General features: G+C 44.2%; 1 protein-coding gene across 2 annotated transcripts in view; it reads left to right on the forward strand.

Annotated features, from left to right (window-relative positions):
- Window positions 1-350: 350 nt before the first annotated feature.
- Window positions 351-12268, forward strand: part of ELOVL7 (ELOVL fatty acid elongase 7) — a 34401-nt gene continuing 22483 nt past the window's right edge. The window contains exon 1 of one of the 2 annotated variants that reach the window (XM_065663242.1): window positions 351-436. The gene's annotated coding sequence lies outside the window, so the exon portion shown is untranslated. Of the gene's footprint in view, window positions 437-1220; window positions 1301-12268 lie in introns of those variants that run through there. The other variant, XM_065663243.1, reaches the window with a different exon arrangement.

Genomic DNA, 12268 nt, shown 5'->3' on the forward strand with positions numbered 1-12268 from the left:
GACCGGGGTCGCTGGGGGGTGTTATCTTCATCCTCAACAGCTTCTAAGGGAAGGGTACCGCAGCCGTTCTGGGGTGTGCCGCAGAGCACCGAGCTGAAGCTGCCCAGCCGTGCTTTCACTTTTCAGAGCAGTTACTAAGTCTGCCCTGTGCTGCCGTGGCTCACCCCCGGCTGCCACCGATCCCGATCGGCCGCGCTCCGCTCGGAAGGAGGGGTCCAGGTGCAGCCGCAGCTCAACAGGCAGGTCCGCGCCCGAAGCCCCTCGGCTCGGCTCGGCTGGGCTCGGCTCGGAGCGGGCGGCAGCGCCAGGGCCGGTGACTCAGGGCCGCGGGCCCGGGGCGGGGCGGCCGGGGCGGGGCCGTTGCCGCCCCCGCCGCGCTCTCCGTCCGCGCGCGCCGTCCCGCCGCGCAGTTGCTGGCCGGTGGCTGCGGGGACAGGTGAGGGCGCGCGGCCCGGCCTGCGGGAGCCGAGCGGGAGGGAGGGCGTCCTGCCGCGGGCTTGCCCCGCGCTTGGGCGTGCGGGGCTGGGCGCCATGGGAGTGCGGCTGGGGCTGGGCTCGGCCCCGGGGCGCTTCCGGCGCACCTGGCCTCCTACACGCGCTAGCCGCGGTCGCATCCCTCGCGTCTCTCCCGCGGACGCCCGGCTGTGCCTTTTCCCTCCCCGCCTTCGTCCACCGGCTGCAGCCGCATCCCCGGTCCGTGTCCCTGCTGCGCCGTACCCCCAGGCCCTCGAGCTGTGTCCCGCCGTGCCTGTGCCCCCGCCTTCCTGCCGTGCTTGACCCCCAGGGTTTCTGCGTGCGCTTCCCGCTTCACGGTTGCTGTTCCCCCGGACGCTCTCTGTCCCACAGCCAGTGGTGCCTGTCCCTCCAAGCCCTCTAGTTAAGCCCCACATGCACTGAGCTTATCTTCCAGGGCAGGAGAGCGAGTTGCACCAAGGGTGAAGCATGGGGATGGCCTGCAGCTCGCACAGGAGGCTGCCCCGGGGGTTTTACTTTTGTAAAATACCTCCTCCTACCCCCTCCCCTCTCAGAGAGAAGAGTGGTCCCAGGGATCAAGAAGTTGAGGGGCAGAAGGTTGGAGGCAGCCAGGGGAGAGGTGTGGCCCACGTTCTTCAGATGGTGGTATTAAAATGTGCGGCTGGAGGGACCATGTCTAGTCAGGTGTTGTCTGGCCGGTTGAGACGGTGCCTCTCTGGCTTGCTGGCTCTTTCCTCCTTGCAGACAGGTCTCCTCTGCTGCCATGCTCGTTGAGCCCGTCCTTTGGGACTGGCTGCGGAAGTAGTGCCGTGAGCTGAAGAGGCAGGTGGGTGCCAGCTCATGTGGCTGCGTTGGGCCAGTCTCTTGGGCTTGCCCTTTGCAGCCTGGGTGTTGTGTATGTTGTTTGAACATTGGAAGTATGTTGTTACTTGATTTGTAGATATGTTTTAAGTACATTTATACTTCGGTTGGGTTTCGGGTGTCCCTGTACAAAGAATTGTGTGATGTTTGAAAATTCATAGCGAGGCTGCAGACCAACTTTTACTGATTGCTTGCTTGCGTAAGAAATCAAGATAAGTTAATGAAAGCTGTTTGGGCAAACCATAAACCTTACTCCATTGAAACTCAGTCCTTCCCAGACCTGTGTGTAGGTCCACACTGAGCATTGCCGTATGGGAGAAGTTTGAACGAGTTTTTCTGGTTGTGGGGAGCAGCCTGGGAACAGTGTGCTACCTGGCTTATTCTGCTGCTCAGCATCTGGGGTGCTGCCCGGGAAGCGTTCAGGTTGCCTTGGATCTGCCTCGGGTGGAGGTAGCGTCGTTGTTTATCAGCATGGCATTAGGCAGTGTGGATGCTCCCTCAAAACGCTTCACTGAGGAAAAGGAGTGCTTGTAATTGCACGTTTGCTTGAAGATAAAGTGCAGAGACCTAGGATATGAAACCCTAGCCAGACGTAGGCTTTTAGTCTTCCTAGGCAGCATCTCTGTTGCAAGTGTGGGGAATAACATAGCTTTACAATTCAGTAACTTTGCAATTTCATTGCAATGTGTCAACCAACTTTCTATTAAATAGGATTTATTTACCAGTGGAGTGAGGCAGATTATGGTACAGGAAGCAATATTCATGGAATGTGTCAGGAAAGATGCCATGGCATTAGTCAAGTAATACATGCCAAATAAGATTTAACTAGTTATGAAGCTCACTGAATACCATGAAATGCCTATCAACTAGTTGCATACCTGTAAAAGAACTAATAAGGTACATTTCTGTATCCTGACATGACTCTGTGGCCTTTGCTGAGCATGCTGCTCCCCTTGCCATGCTGTGCACTTCCGGGCTTTGTTTCACTCCACTGCAATAAATCGGGAAACTTGTTTTCTTTTTCTCCCCTCACCTTGGGCTCCTGCTCTTCCTCTTGAACCTACTACTGCACAGTGCTTCTGGTCTAACACTTTACCTCTTCCCCTGCCCACCCTGTGCGGTTGCTTAGCGCAGAGATTTTGGGAGGTGCAGGCAGATGCAAGGCAGTGGGGTGGGCGGTATGTGGGACCGGTTGTGTGTGTGCAGGTGAAGGTGGGAGAATGTCTCCTCTGAGCTGGGTGCAGGAGGTGGAGGGGAGCAAGGATCCCTTCCTGGATCTTCATTAGCTGCTTGTATTTGTCATATTCTGGGACTAACTTGGTAGGCTTCAGGTTTGTCTATCCCTTCCTGATGCCTCTTGGCCTTGGCGTGGCTCTCAGAGGCTGATACTCTAACTCTGCTAATGAAGGCTGGTGTAAGCTCCTGGTCTGCCCCGAGCCACGATGAGATGGTTTAGTGTTGACTGTCGGTTAATCTGGTTTGCTTTGTCTAAGTGGATTAAGGACAGTTTGTAAAATATGGGTAGTAGAGCTATGGTACATAGGCACAGATGAATACATGGGGTGGTGTCATCATCGGTGGCATGGCATGACTTGATAAAAATGATTTTACAGTCCAGTACTCACTTGACTTCAGGCTGGTGGATGTTTGAAGCTTTAAGCTACTTCCCAAAGCTTGGATAGCTGAAAAGGAAGACACGTAACCTAACATGCTGTTCCCCTGTTCCTCACCACAGCTCTTACTGCTCTGGTTTTCTTTCCTGAAGTCACAGCAGGTGACACACGTGTGTGCGCTGTGTTCTTATCAGTTTTCCCCTTGCCCAAGTATATACTGAAGGTGAGAACTGACAAGTTTGATTATGTTTTCCTCTACTGCAATTTATGGATGTTTCAAACAGCAGTTCTGGTCAGCCTTTCTGAATATTTAGGAGGAAGCTGATCTGTGCTTGGAAGAGCAGATCTAGTCAATATCTTCAGTGATAATATTTCCCCTTATTCGGAAAGGGGTGGTAGCTAAGCAACGGGAAACTCGAAGAGAAGCTGTTCCAGCACTAAGAAGAGTTGTTGCCATGAAATAGGTTTACAGCATGTTACAAAAACTTTGCAGTTGTATTAGGTTTAATTTTGTTATCTTTCTGCTCAGTTAAAATTACTTTGCATGTTACTTAGAAATTGGGTAGTTACACTGCATTCTTGGACATTGCTAGGGAGTAGGTCCCAGATGCTTGCCCAAGGGCCTCTCTTCTGTACCTAGGCTCAGTGCTGCATCTAGAGGGCGAATGCAGCATAAATGGTGAAAAGTAATCCTTTCGCTACTTGAAAATGTAAGATTATTAGAACAAAATCATAGCATTAACAAAAGAATTGATTCTGTAAGCCTGATGGTACTTTTTAAAATGCGGTTCCTTTAAAAGGTGAGACGTTTCAGAGGGTCATGCAGTAGTTTTATTTTCTGTAGCCTGTTGTTGGTGTTCAATTTGCAAGAAGTTTTCCAAAACTGCAGGTGCTGTAGTAAAGGTTTTTTTTATTTCTATCCTTCTGATACCTGATTGGGATCCAGAAAGCAAAAAATAATTTCATTATTTCAAATTAATTATGTAAGTTTATGCTTATAGGACACACCAGAACAAGTTACGTGCTTCTTCTCTTTGGTTTCTGTGTTTAATGCTGACCACTGAACTGGAAATGTTGAACAGTTTTGGGTTTGTTTGTGGGTTTTTTTTTTGTATGTGTGTTTTTGTTTGTTTTTCTTTTACTAAATCTGTGTAGTAAAATGCTTTCCGTGTACCTGTTGATGTATGCCCTGATTTTTCTTTTTTTATACGTATTTTGTTCTGTCTGCTTATGGTTACAAGAAACATTTTATCACTGAAGATATTGACTAGAAAAGACCTGTAAGTAGCTCATAAATTGAGTAATGTGAGAAGAATACACAGTTTAGAGCAGCCCAGGTTAAAAGTTACACGATTATTATCTTGGTTCTGAATGAGAATCTGAGGAACTGAATTTCAGTAGCATTTTTAACTTTGAAATCTTGAGCTAGTACACGGAACTAATATCTTAAAAACTACTTGTAAAGCCTATCCAGCCCAAAGTAAGCTCTGGGTTCCATCTGCAGAATGGCACAGATGTCACAAGAACAAATATAGGTGGCAATAAGCTCTATGAATCATCTTACTTGCCAGGAGCAATTCGAATTGCCCCTCTTAGCTGTGTCAGGGCTGTGTTACTCATCATGGTAAAAGCAGTGAACTCTGACTCTTATCTCCACTCCACTCATGTTACCAGCTTAGCCTGATGTAGTTTCACCAGCGTTTCTTTTATCCCGAGTGCTCTTGCCCTTGTGTCACCTTTCTGTTGTGCTGATATAACCCTCAGTGAAGGCTGGTGCTGAAAAGCACTGAGGAACTGGTCTGGGTTAAAAATACCCTTTCCTTTCCTTTCCTGCGAGGCTGCCTCCCCCGCCCTGGACATGTTTCCTAATCTCTTTTAGTATGCAGCCAGAAAAATGGTTGTTCCAGCACAAGTCAAGGTTGAAAAAGGAGCAGATATGAGTAATGGGGGGAGAGGTTGATTAAAATGACATTGCTACCATTAAAAGTGCACTTACAGTTGTAGATTTACTCTCTAAACAGTCAGACTTGCTCTGTGAGAGCAGGCTATGCACAAGAGAAGCTGCTTGTAGAAGCTTTCTGAATTCCTATATGCTGCCTGCGTGCATTTAATTTCATTGTGGATTCTTTGTAGTTTGGATTATCATTTATATTGATATGGTGCCTTGCACACTGGGCCCCATGCCTGGAGCCTCTACTCAAAGCCTCTTTTTTTTTTTTTTTTTTAAAGCAGTACTTAACCAAAAGTGTGTGAATGAGCATAACTTTATGTTGTGCCTGCAAGAACCTGTACAGAGGAGTAGAATATACAGTGTGCAAAGTTGTTGAGTTTTTACAGGCATCTCCTGGGCTGGAATTCAAGAGAATGCTCCTATCCCTGTGACAGTATTCTGGGTTTATGAATATATCCAAGATGAAAATATGGCTTACTAAGAATAACTCCATGCCTTTTATTCTTTGTTTTCTAACAAAAGAAGGGGGCAACTCTTGTTGGAGTCTGAAACACAAAGATCAGCTTGTTGATTTGGAAATAATTTGCATTGTATCATTAGTCCTGAAATGGCTTAAAGCAAAGTCACAAAAAACTGATTCAGTGCTTTTCTCTATGCTTTTACAGTAAGGGTATGGTTCACATTGGTACCGTGCCCTTTCTTTCAGGAAAGCTGTTTGAGGTGACAAGTAGTGGGTTTCTTTTTTTGGTTTTTTTTTTTTTTTGGTTGTTTTTGTTGTTCTGGTTTTGTGTTATTTTGTGGTTTTGGGTTTTTTTGTTTGTTTGTTTGTTTTTCTTTTGTTTTTGTTTGGGGTTTTTTTTTCCTCATTTGTTTAAAAAATAAAGTGCCTGGAAATTGTTTTCTTTCTGTGAAATGGTTTTTGAATTGTTTTCAATGAAAAGGTTTTGTCTGTAGAGTATCAGGATAATTGGTCAGATGTGCTTATTTACTCTGTTAAGTAAATACTGTGGTATTTCTTTACCATATGGTATCACATGGGGGTAGGTGGCATGGAAACGTCTATAGTCTGTTCAGAGAAGTAGTAGCTGGTAATGTTGCCACCTTCTGTACAGGTGAAAATTACTTGGATTCAGGTGTAATTCAGGTGCAGATGAATGCTGTAGTGTATTTTACAGTATTTGCACTTACAGCATCCATTACAATTCCTTTTTGTTTGTTTAGATGTACAGTTGAAAATACCTGGGTTAAATACATTCTTCAATCACTTTTGTAGTTGGAATAACCCTAATTTCTAGCTATTAATGTGCCTCTTGACATTCGGGAGACAAAACATAGAAGCTGCTAGATAGAGCTCTCTGTGCCTCCCTTCAGCAGGTCCTTTAATGAGTGCTTGAAATCTTACTTGATGAAAAATCACCAAGCTGAATTTCAGATTATCTTGGAACTGCTTCTCATAAACCGAAGTCATCAGTGATTAAGTTATCAGTGATAACCTGATCAGTTAGGAAACTTTATCTGAAAGATGCAGAAAAAAGGTTCATGAGCATGGCCTGAACCATGCCAAGTTCTGGTTTGATCTGGAGTTTTTCCTAATCTCAAATAAGGCTGGTACTGTATTTTAAAACCAAACAGTTTAGATACCCCATCTGAACTACATTTAAAAATATGGAATGGAAAATTGCCTCTGGAGCCATGGGAATTGTACAGTTTGGTGTACTTGTGGAGACTTTACGTATATCCTTGCGAAGTATGATAGCATGCCATCGGTTGCTTTCATCCAAGGTGCTGGAGCATTAGACAAAACTTAATTGAAATTATGTTAGCTTGGTTCACTTGTTGAGACCACAGCAGTGGAAGAGGCCCAGTCCTCCGTTCCAGTCAGTGGGAAAAAAACTTTAGGTTCAGAAAGCAGTGCATGACCTGATAGTTTTGCACAATAACTGGAATACTGATCTGGTACGCAATACTTTGATTTTGTTCACACCTTTTCAGCACTGATAGGTGGAAAAGGTGCCTTTTTTCCTTTGGTGGCTGAGTGTTCCATGTAGAGAGTGAACTAAACACACTGACCTCTTCTGCAGGGCACTGAGACCTGTGTGTGAAAAATGCTATCTAAGACTTTTTTTGATAATTTAAATGCACAGTGATATATAAGCCTAATCTTCCTTTGTTCTGGAGACAGTCCAGTTTTCTTTCTGCTGTTGCATGCTGAGTAGACTATTAGACACTTGTCTGTTTCTTGTATACTGGTGTTTTACAGGAACATTAGTATTAGGCTGAGTACTGTACTGCTTGCCAAGCTGCTGTGCTGGAAGTATATTATTGTTTTGTGTTATTCTGATGTGGCACATCCATTGCCTAATGCACTTTGTTGATGGGATACTTTTTTTTTTTTTTTTGAGCTATTTGTATTTGGCAATCTTTCAGGATTGGAAAGAGAAGAAAAAAACAAGTGCAGTTGACTTGGCCAGATGTAGCTGGTTCATTCCTACATGCTGATCTATTTTAAACCACGGAGTTGTCTTGTGGTGCTGAGTGGTCTCTGAATGTTTGGAAAGATGGCAAAAACTACATTCTGTTGTAGTAGTGGAAAATACTGGAAGAAGATTTAAAATCCTTACAACATACCTGTGATTAACTCACCTGTGTAGCATTTTATTCCATTCTTCTGTGAAGAATGAACATAATTTGATGTTTTCAGCTGATTTTAAAAGGCTCTACTGTTACAAATGCACAGCCTCCATAACACTGCTTTATACACTGTTCTTGAGCTTCCTGAAAATGCAAAACAATGAAGACTTTTAAAAATTCCTCTTAGCGAAGGAACTAAGTTGTAGCTGACTAGATCTGCAGCAGAAGGAAACCTTCACAGCTGTGTAATGTCATTAATGTATTTTTCCCATATTATCGGCCTCTACTTTGCATTTTCTGTTATGCAAACTCCTGCTTGTTGATTGCTGGGAAACTGAACAAAGAACTGATATATTTTTAAAGTTGAATTTTTTGTATCAAGATCTGGTTTAAGAAATGTTGTGAGACACTTCTGCTTATCAAGTCAGAGTGAATGGTCTTAGTAGTCTTTAGAGTTTTGTTTTCGTGTGAGCTTTGGGGGCGTACTGTCATCTGAATACTGTCCTGTGGGGCATTGCTTAGCCCTTGGAGCAACCTTTTTCTTTTGTCTCCATAGGCCTTTGACTGCCCTTGAATCACCTTCAGTGGATGTGTCCTCTCTCTAGTGCTTGTAGGCAGCTACAACTATTCCTATGCCATACTGACTGTTGAGTCCTGACCCCCAGGGCTTCCATGTGAACCCTCTGGAAGTCCAACACTTCTATGATCCTTAGAAGGGTACCTTCACAACAAGTGGAAAAGAGCATTTCTGGAAGTGCTATTGATACTGAGTAAAGGCAAGGGTGCTCCCATTCTTGTGTTCCCGCTGTGTGCCTGACCTCTGTCAAACTGGGTCACCTTCCAAGGGGTGCAGTCACCTCAAAAGGGGAAAGTGCTAAGGAAAGTTACTGGCCATGAAGTAGTGTAAACAGCATTCAAGACAGCTGCCCAAAAGCTTCCTCAAATTTCAGATAGAATCAACCGTGATTTTGTAATACACTAATTTCCATGCATTCATCCCCGAACTCAAAGTATAAGTAAAATGCAGCCTTTATAGGTGGCTTTGACTACAGAATGAGTCTGCAGGGTCATTTCCTCCCGATGTCCCTAACATTCAGATGTCTCTTTGCTGTCTGTCCTGCATTCTGCTGTGATCCCTCCCTTGAGTACAGAGTGCAGCTGGCACTCGCTGGAAAACACCTGGCTTTTCCACCTCACCTCTATTTCTGAAACTGTGTTTCAATTCTGCAGTAACTCTGGTCAAGTATAAACTGATTATTTCTCTTTTTTTAAGAGATCATCTTTGGAATGCAGGAGAAAAAACAGGAGTGTCAGGAGAAATTTGAAGGCTGTTCCTGTTCTTACTGCTGTGTTTAGTTGTTCTGGCTGAGAGGCCTGAGTCTCCAAACAACAGTATGACGTACTTTTGTGGGTTGCCTGACACTGGTACTCATAGGAGTTATGTTTTATAGTGATTAACTGGACTTTTCATCATGCTGAAGAATGTTGATTTAAACAACAAAACCTTCCCAAACCTAAGGCCTTTATATCTCATTGCATATCCTTCAGTGATTCGGAACCTCCAACTGTAGTTGCACAGATTGGACTGGAAAGATTTAGGATGTGGCAGTGCAGTAGCTTCCTGGAGCACTCCAAAAAGCACTTTTGTAACAGTATTTAATGTGCCAAGAGTGAACTTGGGAGCAGCAGCTTTTTTTATGATACTGTCAACACACTTCCTTGGGTGGGGAGAGTGTTCTGAGACTAGTTTAAAAACACTTAGCAGAGATTTCCTTTAAAATGGCTTTTATCACCCTAAAGCTCAGCCATCTCCCCTCTGTGCAGCCGTTGCCTTGTCAAGCTTCCCAAAGTTCATGGTTGTGCTGTGCAGGTCATTGCAGAAGGTGCCGGCACAGCTGGTTCCAGCTTTCTTTTGGAAGAGCCTCCTAGGGAGGGTGCAGCTGATGTATACAGTGTTCAACAGCATGTCCGCTATGTTGCATGGTAGCTTAAAGAAAAGGGGGGTGCTAGTAAGGGAGGATGTCAGCTCTAGGTCAGCTGCCTTTAAAATTTATGCCTGCGTAATGCAACACAAGCAAAATCGGAGCAGAAGGAATGCGTTATTTTGCTGCTTAGGATATCAGCCCAGGACCCAGAGGGTGGGTAGGTGGAGCCAAGTACAAGGCAGTGGGAAACAATGGTAAAGGAAATCAGTCCACATCAGCATAAAAGCAGCGTGGGAGCAATTTAGCTTTTGTAAATTGCTGCGTTAAAGAGTGAACAAAATAGTATTTTGGAACTCCACGGTGGTGTTACCAGCATTACTGCTTACCAGTGATCTGAACCCAGCAAGATTACAGCTGGTGCAATAAAAGTTCTGTAAAATGACTTTGACTTTGCAATGTCATTTTGTCATGGCAGCTACAGTGACAGTAGCTAAGTGTATGCTACAGGCAAGATGGGAGTGTAGAAAAATATTTCTTGTTTTGGAAATGGTGAATTTTTTTCACTTTACTTGCACACCCCTTCTTTCTTAAGGTGTTGTGTTCTTCAGGTAATTATGTATTCTTTGTCTCCCCTTCCTATGAAACTCCTTTCTGCTGTGTTTTCGTGTTACAAAAGACAGCAATGTCTGTCTGGCTTTGTCTGCCACAGGTGGAAATTTATGGTCTGATTTTTCTGTATCTATTTTTCTGCAGTGCTGAATAGCTACAGGTATGTTGCTGTCGATTACTTAGCTAGAAGGTGCCTTTGGAAGCAAGTCTTGTGTGGTTGTTTTCCATTCCTATAGATTATCAAGATGTTACCTGTGTAACAAGTGTTGTTCCCATTTGTTTTAAGGATCCTTTTCTGGAAGGTGAAGTCTAGCTCTGCATTTCTCTTTCTGCTTAGCTTCCATGGAGCACCCCCCACTCTGGTTATTTAATGACAATTTATGTCACTGTTCTGCTAAGTGATGGATAAACACAAATTAAGTTCTTTACGGGTCCTTGGTGACAAACTGCTTCTACTGTAATTAATGGGATGTATGAGTTTCTCATATGCAGTTAAGTCATATGCATTAACTCTTAACTGTTAATAAGGATAGATGACAGAGCCAACTCAGTGATTCAGCTTGCTGCTGAAGGGACAGTCTCACTCACGTCCGTTTGTATTTTGACTAGTGACTTTAATCAGGCAGATAGATATAAGCAATAGAGCTAATAACCAGAGTCAATTCTAAGCCATCCTACCCACAGGTTCAACAATGATATAGACTTAGGTTAGTGGTAGTGGGAAGGAGTAAAGAGAGAGAACTTTAGACTGATCACAAATCTTGGCAACATTAGCTGAGACTTTGTTGCTTGTGGCCTGCTTGGTCGAGTGTACTGGGAAGGTATTGATAACTGATGTGAGAATGCTTTTATCTGTCTTGTAGAATGTTGAAGAGTCTTACCAAAACATTCAAGTAACTACAGCATGTACTCAAAACAAGCAATCTGCACCACCACAGTGAGAAGAAATTAAATGTCATTATACCTAGTTTGTGGGTGCCCCTTCGTTTTTAGTCTCATAAAACACAAACCTTTGATGTTATCAGGCATCTTTGATGCCTTTCATTCAAAGTATTTTGTTAGCATTTGCACTCCTTCTGCCTTTTTACGGCTTACCTATAATTTGTCTTAAAAATCTAGGCTGTGCTATCATTGCAGAGCAGATGAGTTCCACTCCTTATCCTCTACTTCAGTACAGAGCTTTATATTCTGGTTTGCTTTGTTACTAACAATGTGTATGCACTTTAGAAACACCACAGCTGTAAACAAGTCATACATTAGAACTGTCTCTACTGTAGAGGGAAAATAAAACCCTGAATGGGTAAAGCTCACATTATTACAAAGATGCTGGCTTGTAGGAATGAATGCGGAGTACTGGATGTGTGAGAGCATGGTTGTGTATCACAGCTGAAATACTAGATTGTGTTACTGCTGTCAAGCCCCTGCTTCTCATTTTCTGAAAACCTGTTTGAAGTGACCCAAAAGCTTAGTTGATCTGGTCTTGAAAGACAGACTGAAATGCTGCAGAAAGTTTTCTAGTTACATAATAAGCAAATAGGGATAAGGAGAATCTATTCAAGACCTTTAGGTAAGGAGATGATTAACCTGGGTCGGATATGACCAGTTACTAAATCAGTACTTTCCCAAAGGTATTTGATAAGGGTAATGATATATCAGTAGCTAATGGAAGCTGCATTAATAAAAATAATTACATCCTCTGTGAACCTTATTTTGACTCGTAGGTGAAAGTTGTCATGTGATATGTGCCACAGGGCTCTCTTCCTGAGCTGGCGTCACTGAGCAGGAATCGAAGGAGTGCAAGTCATGCACTGTGGGACCAGCGAGAAGAGCTTCTGCCCTTGGCTGGGTGCAGGAGTGTCGTGGTTTAAGCCCAGCTGGTAACTCAGAACCATGCAGCCGCTTGCTCACTCCCCCACTTCTTCCTCCCCCAGCTCCTGCAGGGATGGGGAGGAGAATTGAAAGAATGTAACTCCCACGGGCTGAGATAAGAACAGTCCAGTAACTCAGGTATAACACAAACCACTGCTGCTACCACCAGTGATAATGATGATAAGGGAAATAACAAGGGAAGGGAATACAACCGCTCACCACCCACCGACCGATACTCAGCCCGACCCGAGCAGAGATCTAGCCCTTCTGGGTAACTGCACCCAGTTTATATACTGGGCATGATGTGCTGTGGTATGGAATGCCCCTTTGGCTAG

Source organism: Lathamus discolor, chromosome Z (genome assembly GCF_037157495.1).
Source record: "Lathamus discolor isolate bLatDis1 chromosome Z, bLatDis1.hap1, whole genome shotgun sequence".
Classification (NCBI taxonomy): Eukaryota; Metazoa; Chordata; class Aves; order Psittaciformes; family Psittacidae; genus Lathamus; species Lathamus discolor.